The sequence below is a fragment of the Octopus bimaculoides genome, chromosome 1, assembly GCF_046866305.1.
Source record: "Octopus bimaculoides isolate indiv1 chromosome 1, ASM4686630v1, whole genome shotgun sequence".
Lineage (NCBI taxonomy): Eukaryota > Metazoa > Mollusca > Cephalopoda > Octopoda > Octopodidae > Octopus > Octopus bimaculoides.
The window spans coordinates 53,910,327-53,932,230 of record NC_142928.1 but is presented as its reverse complement, the minus strand read 5'-3'; the positions used below and the strand labels follow the sequence as shown (position 1 = coordinate 53,932,230).

General features: G+C 33.9%; 1 long non-coding RNA gene across 1 annotated transcript in view; it reads right to left on the bottom strand.

The window, feature by feature from the left end:
- Positions 1–379: 379 nt before the first annotated feature.
- LOC149137543 (uncharacterized) overlaps positions 380–21,904 on the bottom strand; it is a 42,182-nt gene continuing 20,657 nt past the window's right edge. Inside the window, exons 2-3 of the long non-coding RNA XR_016241587.1 lie at positions 19,022–19,084; positions 380–759 (exon numbers count right to left, since the gene is read on the bottom strand). This is a non-coding gene — a long non-coding RNA (uncharacterized LOC149137543). The remainder of the gene's footprint in view (positions 760–19,021; positions 19,085–21,904) is intronic.

Here is a 21,904-nt window from a genome sequence, read left to right as displayed (position 1 = left end):
TGAAATAAAGTGTCTTGCTTAAGGACACAACGCGTCGCCTGGAATTGAACTCACGACCTTTTGATCGTGAGCCGAATACCCTAACCACTAGGCATTAATGTGAAATCTTTTGAAAGATATATATATATATATATATATATATATATATATATATATATATATATATATATATATATATATATATATATATATATATATATATATATATATATATATATATATATATATATATATATATATATATATATATATATATATATATATATATATATATATATATATATATATATATATATATATATATATATATATATATATATATATATATATATATATATATATATATATATATATATATATATATATATATATACCTCGTGTATGTGTGTGTGTGCGTGTTTATATGTTTGTATGTATGTATAAGAAAATGGATCTTACAAATTATGAAAATAACTCTACTGGCCAGAAGGAGACCAGTGGATATTGTTGATGCCCTTACTGTCGTAAAAGGAGATCATCATGAGCTTCCCGGTGGACGTACTTTGCCTGGCCTTTTGCGCCGGCGAAAAACTGATGTTTGGCTCATTCAAGTTAATTCACAAACAGTCTGGAGCATTTCATAAGTTTCTATAGCGATTGTGTCCTGTTTAACACAAAACTTTACACAATAGTGAGCTTCCAAATTGTTTTCACATCTCGACTGCATACTGCATTCTGTGACAATCAATTAAAAATGCTGTAATGGCCGTCTGCTTTAATCTGGAGTAAAAAAAAAGGTTGGCAGGTCAGCTTTTTAGAGGTATAGTAATGATAGACTAAAATTACATTAATATGGAACAATTATAACTGCTTCTCCTAAAACGTCTCAAAACTTCTGGAATGCACCTCGTGTATGTGTGTGTGTGTGTGTGTGTGTGCGTGTTTATATGTTTGTATGTATGTATAAGAAAATGGATCTTACAAATTATGAAAATAACTCTATGGAACACATTGATTTATCAATTAACTACCCGCATCGTCAACACATGCACTGTTATGCAAATTAGACGAGCAATTTAACCTTCGATCGAGTTTGTAGAAACTATAAATATCCACAAGCTACAGATCTCTTCATGGATATGAATTGAGCATTCGTGATCTAGTAGCTTGTCAAATTGATTCCTTTTCTTTTAATATTTCTATCCATAAATAGATAAAAATTTGTGATTAAATCATTGTATATATTTTTCAGCGCACGACTAAGATTATGACTTGAAAGAAATTTGACTGTTATTTCTAGGAGTTTGAGCGACCTTCCAGAGAATCTTCTTAATGGGTGTGTCAAACGAAGAAATAATACAGCTGAACATGTCAGTTCAACAATGGGCGTAACAAATGGGTTAGTTATGTCACATTGAGAACAGACATTGTACGAGGTGGTCAGTATTTCTAAAGCTTTCAACTTATTTCCGATTATAAATAAGGAAACCTAAATTTAGCTCTTCTTAGTTCTCACAAATATGAAAAAAGTTTTTTCAAAGTTTTCAGAAAAAAAGTGACCATTGCTTCTATTTATTAATATATCTATTTGTTCCGTCGAGCAAAATCCTTAGCGGCATTTGGTCCTCCTTTACGTTCTGAGTTCAAATTCTGCCGAGGTCGACTTTACCTTTCATCCTTTCAAGGTCGATAAAGTAAGTACCAGTCGAACATGGAGTCGATATAATCGACTTACCCCCCACCCCCGAACTTGCTGGGAATTTGTCCCAGGATTTGAAACAAATGTTGTTCCAGAATTTTGTTGTTGAATTTGAAACAAATATTGTTCCAGAATTTGAAATCAGTATATTTATTTCTTTGATTACTTGCAACAGCTCTGTTGTTCACAAATTGCGTGACACATTTATAAAGACCGCCATTTTAAAGTTTTAATTTGAAAACTTTTGCACTTTTATATATTGGAAACACAACAAATGCTTAAATAAAAAATATTAGAATTTCTTTATTTACTTGGAATTGGTTATGCATATCATTTCGTTCATTGTTTATTTATCTGCTTAATTTTTTTACATCTGATTTAAGGTACCAAAACTCATTTACCTGTAGGATGAATCCATAATTCTTCTTCACTTCCAGTCGAAGGCGAAAACCTATTTGTTTGATTGTATTTCAAAGCATGCGATATCTGTTACATAAAAGCAGACAACTGACTTCTATTACCACTGATAATTTCCTTCTTCCTTTGGAATAGTCAAGTTTCTAAAATGTAATGCTTTAGGGTGGAATCCTACTACGGAATCCATCAGAAATAGGACAACTACGTGTAATTTTCGATACCTGCTCTTTGTTGTAAACTATTACCTCCATCGGAATGTTATTGCTGTTAAAGAGTGGAATGATGTTAAATACCGGTGATATTTTCGTATTTCTGATGAAGATACTAAATGTCAGCACGGAGACATTTCAGCCCGTTTTGTGTTTGTGATTCAGTCAGAAGAAGAAAGGATGCACCCATGACCTTTGCAGGGTCTCCGAGACTGGTGATGGTCGGTAGAAGGTGGATAAAAGCCACAATTCGTGTATTGCTGCTGTATTAAGCAGTGCATTCATAACAGTAAACCTCAATTTTGTGGTCTAGTGATAAAACCTCTATTTCTTTTTCTATATTTCTTACTATCACTCCCTCTCTCTCCCTCTCTCTCCCTCCCCCCCTCTCTCTCTCTCTCTCACACACACACACACACAGAGTCTTTCTCTCCACTATCTCAACTCGAAAAAGACAAGCGTCCGACACGTTAGATTTTACTTCCTCTTCACAACATAAACCATATTCTTTTAAAATACCAAGTGATCACGTAACCGCATACTTGGTCTGAATGGTTGTAATGGAATAAACTGTGCTAAAGAAACATTGTACAAGGCGGTGATGTTAAACTGGGCGAACTAAATCTTGATATATAACTATTTACAGAATGTTTTAATAAACTAAGAATAAGATTTTTTTTTCTGGTCTAAATATGTCATCTAAATTTTTAAGATTATCTCAAATTGAAGCGATACTGCAAAGCTAAGAAAATCAAAGAGAATGTCGGGTACCGGTGATATATGGAAAATAATCTAAATCTTTAAAATAGAATTTTTATCAGACCTACTCTTAGACATTACGTCAAAGAAACATTCTAGTTTAGTAAGAAACGATATTACAACATTAAATAATATACTAAACCTAAAGTTTGTATGTGCCTACACTAGATTATAAAAGACTCAGTTCTAAACTAACTGAACGGAATTATATCGAAAGTTATAACTGTTGTAATAGTAAATTTTTATATAGGCACAAAACCCTAAATGTTGTCGGGAGAATGTTTACATGTTTACATCAATATCTACCGTCAGTAGTATTCAATACAGTTGTGTATGCACAAATCGAATATACAAACTTCGAAGACACTGTCAACCTTTTTCTTATATGTATGTATATGTATGTACCTATGTGTGTGTATATATATATATATATATATATATATATATATATATATATATATATATATATATATATATATATATATATATATATATATATATATATATATATTTACATATATATATATATATACATATATATATATATATACATACATACATATAATTATATAAGTATACACATCTATATATATATATATATATATATATATATATATATATGGGAGAATTTACGAAAAAAACAACACACAAAGACAGATGGTGTAAACAACAGATGGATGTATTAGTATAACGCTCGGGAATAGAGAAAGTCTTTGACGTTTCGAGCCTACGCTCTTCAACTGAAAGGAACAGAAAGAAACAAGGAGAGAAACAAGGAGAGAAAAAAAATATAAATGTAGTGGTCAGCGATCTATCATAGCGAATGGTATATATATATATATATATATATATATATATATATATATATATATATGTATATATATATATATATATATATATATATATATATATATATATATATATATATATGTATATATATATATATATATATATATATATATATATATATATATATATATATATATATATATATATATATGTATATATATATGCTCGTGTGTGTGTGTGTGTGAGTGTGTCGCTTAGGAATAGTGATACAAATAATCTGGCGCTAGAACTCAGTATACGTATGCTTCAGAGAAAAAAGCGTTAGTCGAATACAGAGAGTAAAAATAAATTAGAGAAATGACATAAGAACAAGAAATTAGGTAATGAACTTCATTAGCTTACTGTTGTTTCTGCTGTAATGTTATGTTTCTCATAACTGAGTGCTTGTGCATCACCTTATAGCTTCGTTGAAGCTTCAAAAATGAAGTGCAACTTCATTTTTGATAAACATTTATACATATGGAAGAGATCACCATCGAAAAATATGTAATATGTAAATATAAAGTTTGTAGGTTAAAAGCCACTCCCATAAATAATTATATAATTGTGCGTGTGTGTGTGTGTGTGTGTGTGTGTGTGTGTGTGTGTGTGTGCGTGCGTGCGTTCGTGCATGTGTGTGCGCGTGTGTGCGTGTGTGTGTGCGTGTGCGTATGTGCGTGCAGATAGGCGTATGATGAACCACTATATAAATAACTATTTACATGCATCCATAAAATATAGATAGAATATGTACATTAACACAATTGTCCGTATGACTGATTATACGAACTCAGAAAATGGAATACGGGAAATGGAGACAGCCAGAAAGTGATAGAATTCAAAATCTTTCTGAACGTTGCAAAACTGCCTACGTAAGGATTGTAGTCAGATTGATAATTGATAGACTAGTGCAATGGCAAGCAAATACTTGGTATATAGGTAACAGCATGTGTCTATACACATAGAGAAAATGCATGCAGATATACGCTTTAAAGAGTGATTGAATAGCGTTGCTAACATAAGTGGGACACAGAATTGACTTATAAGCCTTTGATATACTTGATGATATATTATGGTTGCATAACGAAATACCGTGTTCCTATAAGAAAGTTTTACACACAAACACATATATATATAAACATACACATATAAGCATACACATAGATACGATAATGTAAAACCCTTACTGATATATAGATATACACATATCTACTCGTGTACATATATATACTCGAAGGTTTTTCTTAAGAAATATGTCGAAATAACTTTGCGATGCGAAATAAATCATGTATTATAAGAAACAAATCCAACAGTGTGATTAAAAACTAGTCCAAGAATTAAAAAATATACACTATCCATATGGTATGTTGCTAGCTGACATTTTAAATTTAGTTGCGTGTCTGCAGGAATTCAAGAGTTCGCGTCTTTGATTTAAAGAGTTATTGTCCTGGAATAAAATAAAATATTTTTCCAGCAGGCATAAATCACATTTGATGGGTCTTCTATGTGCACCGTGCCTGTAACGTTGAAAGGTCGGGCTTCTGTTTCTTTTAATTCCCAGACATATTTTGCAAGGCTGGTCTTCGTCCTATTTTCGGGGTATCTGAAGGAATTTCTATGCGAATTAAATCGGGTTTTGAATGAATTTTCAGAAACCCCTGTACAAGTTCTATATTCGCATTAGCCTTCTATCTGCACCTTGGTTCTATACACGATTCCTTTCTCCAGACATTTTCCTTCCAACGGACAGGAGGGCCCCATCTTTGAAATTGCAATTTTTAAGAAGAGAATCGGCACTATGATTATTTGCAATTATCCTATTGTTGTGTTGGTTAATAAAAAAAGGTGGGGTTTTTGCAGCAAGAATAGCTGATCTTAAGCGTTCTTCTATTAAATATTCTATAAAACTTATGGTCAGGTTGAAAATGTCTAGAGATTAATTTTAAGAATTCCTTACCTATATTTGTTTTTATGGCCATATTGAAAGTTGGGTTAAACCACAAAACCTTCCTAGTCCTAGTTCTACGTGTAGCATTACTGCTAGCATTAAATTGGTTATACTGGATCTTCTCAGAGATTCCACTATTCCTTAATGCGCTATTGTAATAAGGTGCAGCATTTTGGAATGCTGCCTCATCCGAAGAAATTGACGATATTCGTCTACCTACATTACTGACTGGGAACATGCGTACATGCGCCTACATACTCATCCACCCTCACATGAAACACATTCATGCTCACCCGCACATTCGCCAAAAAATATATGCATACCCGCATACACGCTCGCACACACACACGAGCACAAAAAAGATTCATACACACGTCTATATACGCACATGCACAAGAAAAAACAGGGCTAAAAGCAAAATACAGAAAAATGTGTAACAAATAAGCAATAAGAATAAAACACGTCTAAATACGTACATACTCGCATATATATATATATATATATATATATATATATATATATATATATATATGTGTGTGTGTGTGTGTGTGTGTGTGTGTGTTGTGTGTGTGTGTGTGTGTGTGTGTGTGTGTTGTGTGTGTGTGTGTGTGTGTGTGTGTGTGTGTGTGTGTGTGTGTGTATATATGTATATATATATGTGTGTGTGTGTGATAGGAAGAATGAGGATTTGAACATTATGCTTATTTCCAGCTAGTTTCTACATAATAATAGTCCAACACGTGTTTCGATCGCACCAGCTTTGTATTGTAGTATATGTATTCTTTTATTCTTTTACTTGTTTCAGTCATTTGACTGCGGCCATGCTGGATCACCGCTTTTAGTCGAACAAATCGACCCTAGGACTTATTCTTTGTAAGCCTAGTACTTATTCTATCTGTCTTTTTTGCCAACCCGCTAAGTTATGGGGGCGTAAACACTCCAACATCAGTTGTCAAGTGACGGTGGGGGGACAAACACAGACAGACAAATGTATATATATATATATATATATATATATATATATTTCTTTCAGTTTCTGTCTACCAAATCCACTCACAAGGCTTTGGTCGGCCCGAGGCTATAGTAGAAGACATTTTTCCAGGGTGCCATGCAGTGGAACTGACCCCGTAACCATGAGGTTTGGAAGAAAGCTTCTTACCACACAGCCACACCCACACACACACACACACACACACACACACACACACACACACATACATGCATATATATATATATACACATATATATACATACATTTATATATATATATATATATATATATATATATATATATATATATATATATATATATATGTATATATACATAATATATATATATATATATATATATATATATATATATATGTATGTATATATACATAATATATATATATATATATATATATATATATATATATATATATATATATATATATATGTATATATACATAATATATATATATATATATATATATATATATATATATATATATATATGCATGTATATCTTTTACTCTTTTACTTGTTTCAGTCATCTGGCTGCGGCCATGCTGGAGCACCGCCTTTAGTCGAGCAAATCGACCCCAGGAGTTATTCTTTCTAAGCCTAGTGCTTATTCTATCGGTCTCTTTTGCCGAACCGCTATGTTATGGGGACGTAAACACACCAGCATCGGTTGTCAAGCGATGTTGGGGGGACAAACACAGACACACAAACATATACACACACATACAAATATATATACATATATACGGTGGGCTTCTTTCAGCTTCCGTCTACCAAATCCACTCACAAGGCTTTGGTCGACTCGAGGCTATAGTAGAAGACACTCGCCCAAGGTGCCACGCAATGGGACTGAACCCAGAACCATGTGGTTGGTAAGTAAGCTACTTACCACACAATATATATATATATATATATATATATATATATATATATATATATATATATATATATATATATATATATATATATATATATATATATATATATATATATATATATATATATACATACATACATTCATATACAGGATTTATAGAGGGTCAAAGCTAGGAACAAAAGCAGGAAAGTGGAGACTTACAAGCAAACCGAACGAAAACATAGAGAGTCGTTAGACCAGAACGAGAGGAAAATAGTGAACGCTGAGAGAAATATTTTCTTTGAAAAGAAAAAAGATAGAAGAGAGACAAAAAACGTCCAGTCTTTTGAATGTCCGTGCAGGAAAGAGAGATGGTCACGTGAGGAAAAGAAAGATGAACGATGATCACGTGTGAGCAACGAGAGAGAGAAAAAGAGAAAGAGGGAGAGAGAGACAGACAGAAAACGGGGAAAGAAGGAGGGGAGAAAAAGGGAATTAGAGAAGGACGGAGGAAGAAAACTATAGAGTAGAGTCGCATAAAAAAGGTGAAGATAAATTTACATGGAAATGGATGCGTGGCGTTCAGTTAAATAATAATAATAATAATAAATTTATATTCATATGCACAGACACACACACACACACACACACACACACACACACACACACACACACACATATATATATATATATATATATATATATATATATATATGTGTGCAAATACGGGTACAAGACGTCACCAACTGTGTAAACAACATGAAATGTGTAAACAAACTAGTTAAATACGTAAACAACGAGAGAAAAATGGAAAACAGGACAAGTAAACACGGAGAAAGGACCATTCATCAGTTGTCGGCTGTCTATCTACTCGTCATTTCGAGCATTCAACGACAATATGAGTCTTCAAAGACGGTTGCTCCCATAAATTCTAAAATAATATTTAGGATTCATGGAGGGTCAAAATTGGGAACAAAAACAGGACAGTGGAGACATACAAATGAACCGAACGAATACATATCATATATATATGTGTGTGTGTGAGAGAGAGAGAGAGAGAGAGTGTGTGTGTATGTAAATATATATATATATATATATATATATATATATGTATGTATGTATGCATGTATGTATTTATTATATATATATAAATCTAGGGTGGAATAGAAAGAACACAAGGAAAAAAATTAGACGAAAACACACCAAGTGTAAAACCAAGATATACACAACATATATATATGTGTGTGTGTGTGTGTGTGTGTGTGTGTATGTGTGTGTGTGCGCGGGTGTGTTATGTGTGCGTGTGTGTGTTATGTGTGCGTGTATGTGTATACATACAAATATACATGCAGAGACACACAAGCAGGCAGGCAGGCAGGCAGGCAGACAGACAAAGAGATAGATAGATGGATAGATAGATAGATAGATAGATAGATAGATAGATAGATAGATAGATAGTGTCTGTATATTTGTGTTGGTTTGTTCATATTCCAGTGACTTAGCAGTTTGGCAAAAAAACCTACAGAATAACTACCAGACTTTTAAAAATATAAGTAATGGAGTCTATTTGTCCTACTAAACTTTTCAGGGCAGTGTCTCTCTCTCTGCATGACTGCTGTCCAATGATTAAAACATGAAAAATAATATTGTTGGCTTGCCATAAGGAAGAGTTTAGTGATACGCACAAAGGTAAAAATAATCGCAACGCTCTTTTTTAGGAGCTTTCTAAAAGAATATACTAATTTCAGCGTTTTATTTTGTTTCGAGATTTCTAACTGGCCAATGCGATAAGGTGTTTTGCGCACTGTAATTTTCCTGACCTGTTGTTATTAGTGTGGATGTTTACAATTGACAAGTATTTATTGTTTACTAGCTTTAAAGCCATCACCACCATCACCACCGTCTTTCACATCCCTTACTATCACCGTCGTGCTTGACCACCTCAGCTACCACCACCATCATCACCATCGCCTCTGCCTCTATCACAACTACAGCTCATACTATCTCATTACCATCTCAACTGACAATCTCATTACCATCTATCTCAACTGTCAATCTACTACTATGCCTACTATTACTCTCACCCCAGCAAGAGGAGTAGAAGAAGTGTCATTGAATAATGAGAGAGTGGGTGTCAAAGTGTGACACAGACACACAGAAATTCGTTTGGCATTTATTATTATAGGTTGTCAAAGTTTTCTTTGTTCGAAACTACGATCCGGTTAGGCCACTGCAGTGTAACGTCAGTGACTAGAATTTCTTAAACTAGTATCCAGTGGGTAGCTTATTTCTTTCTAAGGGCAAAAAGTACAATCAGATAGCTTTCCTGTGATGAGGAAGATACAGGGATGTACTAAAGTCGTTGAGATGAGCCCTTGAGATACCTTTAGAAACACCTTTAGAAATATTGGTGAGAGAAATAGACTGGATTCCTTTCATGAAGTGCGAGGGTAGTACGATAGGCTGAGTTAATCTTTAGAATCTTTTATCTTTTATTTTTTACTTGTTTCAGTCATTTGATTGCGGCCCAGTACCTATTTTTTTTTAAGCCTGGTAATTACGGGGACGTGAACACACCAACACTGGTTGGGGGAAAGCACAGACACACGTACGCACACACGCATGCACGCACGCACGCACACACACACACACACACACACACACACACACACACACATACACACACATACATTAGTTAATAGACACAAGGTTTTATGCTACTAATAGTTTCATATGTTGAGAAAATACCTCACACATATGAAATACTTTTTTGTTGATCTTACCACCACAGAACAGTATACTTTATATATATATATATATATATATATATATATATGACGGGCTTTTTCTCAGTTTCCTGAAGGCTATAGTAGAAGACACTTGCCCAAGGCGCCATGTCTAACGTTCCACACATCCATTTTTCCGACGTGCTAATAATTCTCCAAATCCATATATAAAAGTAGCGCGTGTATATTAATTTCTCAGGTTTACCAAAAGGTTTACTCAGTACTTCGTCAAGCTTCTAGCGTTTCATCGATAATGAAGTTTGCGGATTACCTTTGGTTAATGCATATATGGATGATCTGCTAGTTGCCAGTGCAACCGGAGTACAACATCATTAAGCTACATAAGAGTCTACTGAAATTTCGCAAAACTGAAAGTCAATCCAAAGAAATGAATCGTTTTTAATTTAAGCACAAGGTTAGCAATCTTGCAGTGAGGGGTTAAGTTGATTACATCAATCCCAGTACTTGACTGATACTTTATTTTATCAACCTAGGGAATACAAAGCAAAGCTGCGAACCAAAATATTTTGTCCGGCGTTCAAACGAATAAATAATGAGATAATTCCAATGATTTCCCGAAAATTTTATATGATTAACTAAAAGTGATATATCCTATCAAATTTTCTTTGATAGTTAATAGGAATAAATAAAAAAAGAGAAAAAGTAATCAAGGAGATTTGTTTGATATTTTTCTCGTCTAAGATGAAGATCTTGGTTTCTTTCCAATATAAGAATATTGGCAGCCAACGTATCTCAGACAAAAAATTCTAGTTTTGGTTCTGATGTTTTCGATTTCAGATATTCTTTTTACATACTCCACATAAGACAAGACACTCAAAATATGTATATTATCTCTCCATCTCTCCCTCTTTCTCACGCACATACATACACACATATATACATACATATGTATGTGTGTGTGAGAGAGAGTGTGTGTGTATGTGTGTGTGTGTGCACATAGATAGAGAGGGAAAGAGAGAGAGAGAGAGAGAGAGAGAGAGAGAGAGAAAGAGATGCACGTTAATATAAACCAGCGAAAAACAAATGGTTCATATTAGGAATAGAGTGCTCTTAATAGTCCAAAAATTGGCTAAAAGAAACATGAAGTAACTATTTGTTATGGCTCGTACATACATAAATACATACATACATTATATACATACATTACGTACACACACACATACACACACACACAAATACACGTGTATTGTGCGCGCGCGTAATATAGTAAGTTGAAAAACATCCATCGTTTAAGTATTTCCTAAACAAGGTCGGAAAACTCCAGTAAAATCGAAATTTTTGAACAATACAGTCAGAGCAGATCTGTTTTAACTCTGATTCTTTAATACAATTGCTGGAAGCGACGAATGTAACGCGTTAGTATTAGTTTTTCCCAGTGAGGCAAATTCTACCAAATTGGCAAGACTAAGATGATTAATATATTTGATGAATGGGAAGGAACGTTGTGTTGTGCAGGCGTGGCTGTGTGGTAAGTAGCTCGCTTGTCACCTACATGGTTCCGGATTCAGTCCCGCTGCGTGATACTTCGGGCAAAAGTCTTCTATTATATCCTCGGGCCGACCAAGGCCTTGTGCGTGGATTTGGTAGGCGGAAACTGAAAGAAGCCCGCCGTATATATATATATATATATATATATATATATATATATATATATATATATATATATATATATATACATATATGTGTGTGTATATATATATATATGTGTGTGTGCGTATGTGTTTTCCCCCACCACCACTTGACAACCGGTGTTATGTGCCCATAACTTAGTTATTCGGTAATGTATTCGGTGTGTATGTGAGTATATTATAAATGATTGATACGGAATACAAAATGTACTGGAAGCTTTATTAAGCACAACGATCGTTTCAGCTTACTTCTGCACTACTCCCTAGTGGGTGGAAAACAATATAATAGAATGGAATGTACCTCATAATGCAGAAGAACTTCCTTAAGTTACATAATAAGCTTCAGTTTTATAAGATGTACATTTCCCTAATATTCCATTATATCGTTTCCCACCCACTAGGGAGCAGTGCAGATGTAAGCCGAAACGATCGTTGTGCTTAATAAACTTTCAGTACACTCTGTTTTCCGTACAAATTATTTATAATATACTAAACGTGCACCGGGGAATTCCTTGCGTTGATCCTGCGATGAAAGTGCAGTACCAGCTACCAAAACAGGAGTCATATTTCTATTTGATCTGTATCAAATCTTGTTGGAAATCAACTTTGCATTTTAACTATATAACAAAGAAACAACAATCAACTCAATAGGCACAAGTGAGCTAAATTCAATCTGATGAGAATTTATTCAGCCTAAGAACGTTAAAAGAAACTTGCTTTGTACGATATACATTGAGTTCTATTGATTTTAGTACAATTTATTCTTGTAAAACAGCTGTTCTAGTGACACAGCTTTTTAATGCTCTTGGAACATTTTGTATGAATTGATTAGCATTATTGTGAAAGAGCTAGAGAGTGTTTTTTTTTTTTTACTAAGACTTTTTTCATTTCCTTTGACATTCTATTTGACATGTACGAGGTCGTATCAAGAAGTTTCCGGACTAGTTCTGTAGCGCGTCACCAGATGGCAGCACGCGATTAAGTGCGCAGTGAGAGCTAGCAGTGACCTTTGTGAAGCAGTGTGCCGAATGACATCGCTGTGTTCACTTCAAACGTTGTGAAATTTGTGTTTTTGTGATTACGTGTATGTCGTTTAGTCATGGACAGGAACAAAGAAAATTTGCGTTAAACTTGGGAAGTCTGCTACAGAGACACTGAGTATACTTGGGCAAGCTTATGGCGACGAGGCAATGGGTCGTACGCACTGATTCGAGAGGCGTGGACGCTTCAAAAACGGAAGAATGTCTCTGGAAGACGATGAGAAATCTGGAAGACGATGAGAAATCTGGAAGACGATGAGAAATCTGGAAGACGATGAGAAATCTGGAAGACGATGAGAAATCTGGAAGACCTACCGTGAGCGTCAACTCCGGAAATATGATATTATTCATCGAGAATTCGTCCCCCAGGGGACGACAGTCAATCGAAAGTTCTACTGCAACGTTTTGAAGCGTCTGAGAGAGGACACTCGGCGAAAGCGACTGGATCTGTGGAGCGCGAAGAATTGGATTCTTTACGACGACAATGCACCCTGTCACCGAGCTCCCCTCACTTGTGAGTTTCTCGTCAAAAACCACATGGTATCGCTTCCGTACCCGCCGTATTCGCCAGATTTAGCAGCTGCGGACTTCCATCCCTTCCCCGAGATGAAAATGCAGCTCAAAGGTCACCGTTTTAATCACGTTGTCAAGATCCAGAGCGAATCGCAGAAGGTCTTCGACCCGCTTACGGAAAACGACTTTCAGGCCGGATTCCAAAAGTGGCAGGAACGCTGGGACCGGTATATTGCAGCGTAGGGTTATTATTTCGAAGATGATGTTAAAACTTAGGTAAATAGGTTATTTTTGATTAAATATAACTAGTCTCGGAACCTTTTGATACCACCTCGTATTGCGAGTTAAAGTCTGGATATGTTTAAGTAAAATATAATGACAAATAAACCAGGAAAAATCTGTTTGAATTCTTAAATATGAACCCACACTAAGAATTGTGGGACATGGATTTTTAAATGAATTTTAGAAGGTGAAAGAGAAGTTCATGATGGATATTTCTTTGTTTTTTCTTTTCTTATTTATTGATTGTTAAAGCAGAGTGAACTCCCACTTTTCACAGGATATATTATTCGTTAAATTAATACATCCCAAACTTTTACTATAACAGTTCGTTTCAGTATATCGATAATACTCTACAACTCATAAAAATATAAACCTACAAAAGTTAATGCATCAACATTTCATACTCTTGAGAAAATACTCCTCAGATTTTGTTTGCACTAAATATTGTTCTGTCGTCCTTATGCTTGTGGTTTATTATGTAAGATATTCATAATTACTTTACATTTTATCAAATATTTCAAAGGTACAGATTTTGTCCTAGTAACCCTTCCAGAATTATATCGCGATACACAGATTAGGAATCGTTGAGTTACAGAATCTTTATTAAAATGTGCTATTTTAATAAAGATTTTATTGTATCAGATAAAATTGTGTCTTTAGCAAAAGAGGAACTGTAATTTAAATTTTGTATTAATGATTCTTCTGTCGGACAACGATTTTGAGATTGAAACATTAGTTCCGAGAAATATAATTTTCTCTAAAGAGCTATGATATATTTTCATGAAAACGTTCGTGGTTAGTCAGCTTAGATGACAAATTGAAAATCGGATGTTTTTTTTTTTAAAAGTAACATGAACTCACCTTCAATTTCAAAGAAATTCTTTGAAGAACAGAGTTGCTCACTAAGGAATTTTAATGATACATTAATTGTGTCTGAAACGAGAGCCTAAATCAATGCCCTACATAACAGTAAAAGGTAGAATATAATTTCAGATTAAATCGATACTACAACAACACTAATTGCAAAAGTGCATTCAAATAGGACTATACCAGATAGATATGAAGATACGAAATCCTTTGAACATAGATAAGTCTCTAATGGCCTTTGGGGTCTCTTATTAGATAAAACATGATCTAACACTTAAAATAATTCTGTTCCTCCTTTTGGAACAAACAAATAAATTAATTTCTTTCATAGTTCAGCATACGTTATGTCCCTATTGCATCATTATTAAATTCTGGTATGTTCTTCACTTTCTTTTGTGTAACAATATATGTCAAATCCAGCCTACATGACGTACTATCTAGAAATAGCGTGATAACATCAGTTCTTTTCTATACATTAGATAATTCATCTTATTATAACGTCAGTGTTTTGGAAAATTATTTTATGACGTCACAGTTACCAATTTGCTTCTTCGATGAAAAAGAATGCTAAATATAGCGTCCAAGGAGAGACAAGATAACCTAAACAGTATTTAAACAAAATAGAAGGTTAATTATCTTTTAAGTTAATTGTAACCATTGAAGACAAGAATGTAAACGAAGTCAGCCATGACTGGTTGTTACGATTGCTATCGTTTATAAATGCATTAAACAATGAGGTAATGAATGGCAACACGAAATAATTCATCAGCCATTGCAAGTGAATCTAAATGATGGGGAAGAATCTATAAACTAGAACACATCTGTCTGAAATATGAACCAAATACCGCGGAGATGGAAGTGAAAACGAAAACGTTGAGAAAAATATATCAACAGATGTAGAATATCGTCTTGACTTATTCATCCATACGTACGTACATATACGAACGCACGCATGCATGCACGCACGTACACACACACACACACACACACACACACACACACACACACGCACACGTACATATATGTACATAGACACGCACCGGCTTGTACGCAGCCACGCATTTATTAATTCGCATTAATGCATATGAAGGTTATAAATATAACTAAATGTACTCTTGTTTACACTTAGATGCCTTCTTGACGCCAGTCTTCACTAATTTACTTCTATATCAAATATCTGTATAGTTATTTGCCATCAGCTCCTGATTAGTGCAGGTTTGTATGTAGTACAGACACAATCTTATATATAATAAGTAAGTTTGGAACTATATATATATATATATATATATATATATATATATATATATATATATATATATATATATATATATATGCATTTAAAAAAGCTTATGAAACAAACCTCATGCTTTGTATCTACTCGAAGATTCACTGTGTTTATTAATTCGTAAAATATTTCTGACATTTTTGAAGTTCTGTGGTTTTAGTCTAATTGCTAAACATAGCAACGGCAACATTAACACCAGCAGGGAATAGCAGCAGCAGAAATTGCACCAGCAATATTAACTGGGTTTTTTTTTTACTTACTTGTTTCAGTCATTTGACTGTGGCCATGCTGGAGCACCGCCTTTAGTCGAGTAAATCGACCCCAGGACTTATTCTTTGGATGCCTAGTACTTATTCTATCGGTCTCTTATGCCGAACCGCTCAGTTACGGGGACGTAAACACACCACCATCGGTTGTCAAGCGATGTTGGGTGGGGACAAACACAGACATACATATAAACATATATACACATATATATACACATATACGACAGGCTTCTTTCAGTTTCCGTCTACCAAATCCACTCACAAGGCTTTGGTCGGCCCGAGGCTATAGTAGAAGACACTTGCCCAAGGTGCCACGCAGTGGGAATGGACCCGGAACCATGTGGTTGGTAAGCAAGCTACTTACCACACAGCCACTCCTGTTATACAGAAGTTTTTGAAAAAAACTTAAGTAAATTTGTATAAAAAGTGAAGTTATTAGAGATATTACAGGTGCAGGCATGGCTAAGAAGTTCGCTTTGCAGCCACGTTGGAAAAGTGTTTTTACTATATTCCCGTGCAGACCAATGCCTTATGAGGAAATCTAGTCGGCAGAAACTATGTGGGAGTTCGATGTATATATGTATGTGTTTAGGTCTGTTCTGTCACTCCACGACTTATCAACCAATGCTGGTTTGTTTTTGTCTCCGTAACTTAGTGGTTCAGAAAAAAGAGACCGCAAGAAAATGTACAAGTAAAAATAAGTACGAGAGTTTATTTGATCGACTAAACCTTTCTAGGCGGTGCCACAGCATGGCCGCATCCCACTGACTGAAACAAGTGAAAAATAAAAGATATTTTTGCTGTGCATTGCACATAACCACCTCCAGTATATGAATACGAAAGCACAGGAACTGCCTTTACAAATACTTTACAAATGCTCTATACATATACTGTAATTTGCATGCAGTATAAAGTTTAAAACGACTTACGGCCGTATTTGCAAATTCTTATCGTCTTTTTATTCTTGTATTTGGAGAATGTTTGCCTTCTACGTTTCAGTTTTCTTTGTTAGGAGCAAAAGTTCAAAAACCAATAAATATTTTATTCACTGTTTCATAAATATCGAAGCACAAAAGTCATTTAAACAGGTGACAATCGAGGGCGTGGCATTGATAAGTCTCAACAAAGATGAAACGCACCCGTCGTTCTCGTGAGTTACTGCCGCAGCGACGTTCATCTTGCTTCTACACACACACACACACACACACACACACACACACACACACACACATGTATGTATGTATATATATATATATATATATATATATATATATATATATATATATATATATATATATATATATATATATATATATATATATATATGTATATATATATATATATGTATATATATATATATATATGTATATATATTAATACAAGTCAACGAAGAGATTCAGACAATTCTACTGCATTATGTATCTCCTGAGGGTGCGTTTAGTATGATACAGAGATGGCGAGATATGAGAAAGAGAAAGAGAGAGACAGACAGACAGAGACAGACAGACAGACAGACAGAGACAGACAGACAGACAGACAGACAGAAAGAGAGAGAAAAGAGGGTGAATGTGTGTGAGCGCGCACGCGTATGTTACGATATTGTTTTTATAAGATGTGGTTTTGTGTTTTGTGATGCGATATTTCATGTTATTCTAATAACGATATAAATGGTTGAATCTACCCAAGATTCTGCAGTTGCTGACTGTGTTGCTATAAATACTTTATAAACTGCAATCTCCGGTAGTTCTGTCAGAAATTAGACTTTCAATGAATTAAATAAAGCTTGCTTTAAACTGACTTACCTCTTGGGTTGTTCTTAGTTCAATGCTATACAATTTCACACTATGTCTTGAGCAACTGCTCATTAAACTGATATTATATGTGTATTAGTATATATGATTGCTGACAGTCTGATACAGTTTAAGATTCGAAATTGAAAGAAACCTTTGAGGGTGTATGTCAGTAACAATTAATCCGTAAAAGAATTTGTAGAAGAGTTTGATAAATTCAGTCGCAGTGAGAAGTGAAGAAAGGTTTAATGTCGGGCCCTTGCTGTTTGACTCTCAATTAGAGAGAGAGAGAGAGAGAGAGAGAGAGAGAGAGAGAGAGAGAGAGAGAGAGAGAGAGAGAGAAGGCGATGTCGAGCCTTTTTCTTGTAAAGAGAGCAAAGAAGAGGAAGAAGAAAATATTCTTTTCTACTCAAGGCACAAAGCCCGAAATTTTGGGGGAAGGGGTCAGTCAATTGAATCGACCCCAGTACGCAAAGGATGAAAGTAAAGTCAACCTCAGCAGAGTTTGAACTCAGAACATAAAGACAGACGAAATACCGCTAAGTATTTCGTCCGGCGTGCTAACGTTTCTGCCAGCTCGCCGCCTTGAAAGAAGAAACTATTGTCACTTTCGTTGTAGGCAAGTAAACAATAAATTTGTCTACGATCAAAGTAACACCCTTTCTCTCACTTTTTTTATATTTTACCCTGCAACCAAAGATACATCACTTCCTGCTCTCTTTTCATTACTTTTTATCTCGCAGCCGAAGGGACAATACTACTCATTACCTCTCAACGAAAGCTAAATCACTTTTTTCTTTTCTGTATTCATTTCTTTACAACCAGAATAACATTACTACTTACCTTTTCTTTTCCTTTTCTCAGACGAAAGGCAAAATCCCGAAACCTCACACTCTTCGCTCCTCACTGCAATTGACATTGTAGAATTATTTATTCTTCTTCCATTAGTCATATATAATATCTGGCTAAAACAAAAATTGTTCAAATACACTTTCAGTTGTGGCATTGTAGGTATAAGTAGGCAACCTCTGTTTTCAGTAGGTTTCTGACTTACGGTGAAATCTGATTTTATTCAAGAAATAGTCACTAGTAAATATTACAAATAATCTTCCCACATAAAAAAATATCTGTAACTTTTAATATAAAAGCATGTTAAGAGAAAGTAGGGCTTGCCGAAATAAAAATATGTTGCAGAACTGAGATATAATCAACAAAATATATGACTTTGGGTAACAAACAAGGAAGCAAAAAAGTACCAAAAGTTTCTTGTGTGTACAAGTTGTAAAATAGGACAAATATTCGTTATGTTCACTTTGTGGTGTCAAATTAAGATGAGATTATTATAAGTAAAAAAGAAAAAAAATTATGACTCAAAAAATGCACGAAATAAAACTGGAAAACTTCGTGAACAAGAATATTGGATACCAGACCACCTGGGTCACTGATGGTTCAGGTTTTGAGAATGAAAATGGTCGAAATAGAAGGGTAATAACTTCAAACAAAGAAGAACGCTTAGATAGATAGATAGATAGATAGATAGATAGATAGATAGATAGATAAGAAAATCTGAACCCTTTTTTTTTTGTAGCTGAACTGACGAAATGAAGCTAATATGAGTGAAAGAAAAACGCTGTAGAAAGAAGGCGAAAAAAAATATATGAGTTAAATAAGAACGCTTGTAGAAAGAAAGTGTTTTTGAAAGAAAATGAAAAAGTTTTGAAGAAATGAAAGTCTGAACTATTTTTTTAGGCTTAACTGATGAAATGAAAGTAATGAGTTAAAACAAATAAGAATTCTTATAGAAAGAAAGGGTTTTTGAAAGGAAACGAAAAAAATATGAGTAAAATAAGAACACTTGTGGAAAGAAATTGTTTTTGAAAGAAAATGAAAAAAAGTTTTGAAGAAATGAAAGTCTGAACTTCCATTTTTTTTTAGCTTAACTAACGAAATGAAAGTAATGAGTTAAAACAAACAAGAACGCTTGTAGAAAGAGAGGGTCTTTGAAAGAAAACCCGCCAAAAGCGAAAGAAATAACGTTGTAAGAAATTAAAATCTTATCTTGAAATCAGGAACTGTTGTTGTACGTCGTGAAAACATGTGTAATTATATTGCTACCGCCACCTGTGGTGGTTTTACGAAGAGAGAAATAAAAGGGCAAGAGCTCCCTGGTCGGAATTTTGTGGGAAATTTCGCCCAGAAACAACGCATATTTCGAGAACCTGTGGACTGATTTACTCGAAACTTGTTTTAATCTGTTTATATTCACATTTCAGGGGCACTTTACTTTCAAAGTATTTTCCCAATTTTCCCATTATGCGCCGGTTTGGTTGTGTAACATTCCAAGCAAGCAGGCAAGATTGAAGTTCATTTTCAATAGTATATATATATATATATATATATATATATATATATATATATATATATACATATATATATACATATATAGATAGATATACATATCAATATATATACGAACACACACACACACACATATGTATGTGTGTATAAAAAGGTTGAATTAGATTCGTCCTTTAATTTTGAGGTTTCTATAAAAAGATTTGTAATATAGATTCTTCATATTTTGCTGGTAGCTTACTGGAGTAAAATTGCGAATATGACAATAATACTGGTATATACGGTGTGTTGTGAATTTATGGAAAGAAATCCCATAAACTCAACACATTTGATAAAAATGGAAAAGAGATGTTAAAATATATAAGAGAATTTTAATTCATGCAGACGATCGTTTCGTACAGCGATTTAAGAATCATGCAAATTCATGGTTGAATTGAACTAATTAAATTAGACTAAATTAAATTAATCATATATTACTGTACTCTTCAGTGCAAGAAGTATAAACAAAATTTTTACAAAGGAGTTGAGAAAGGAAAAAAGCAGAATAGGATCTAGGAGATTCATATTTAACCTTATGAGAAAGGGAAATATGTGTGAGTCCAATCAGATATTAACTAGTTCTAGTTAATACTTAACTGAACTCACACATATTTTTCTTTCTCATAAGGATAAATATGAATCTCCTAGATCCTGTTCTGCTTTTTTCCTTTCTCAAGTCCTTTGTAAAAATTTGTTTACACTTCTTGCACTGAAGAGTACAGTAATATATGATTAATTCAATTTAATCTAATTAATCTAATTAGTTCAATTCAACCATGAATTTGCATGATTTATACACCGCTGTATGAAAGGATCGTCTTACATAAATTATAATTCTCTTATATATTTTAACATCTTTTCTTCTCCATTTTTATCAAGTTTGTTGAGTTTTATGGGATTTCTTTCCATAAATTCACAACACACCATATACAAATATATATATATACATATATATATGTGTGTGTGTGTGTGTGTGTGTGTGTGTGTGTGTGTGTGTGTATGTGTGTGTGTGTGTGTGTGTGTGTGTGTGTGTGTGTGTGTGTGTGTGTACTAGCAGAAATATCCAGCGTTGCCCGGGTTAAAGAGAATAATGAAATTTAAAATCGTCGTCTAGATTCTAAATTTCATTATTCTCTTTAACCCGGGCAACGCTGGATGTTTCTGCTAGTATATATATATATATGGTAAAATGAAAGTGCACTACAAACATATAGAAGACTTCCATGAACTTTCTTTAAAATTTAAATTCTGGTGATGAACATTAAATAAATTTCAAATATATTTTGCTTAGTATCTAAAAAAGTAACCAGGATTAAAATTTAAATGATTTAT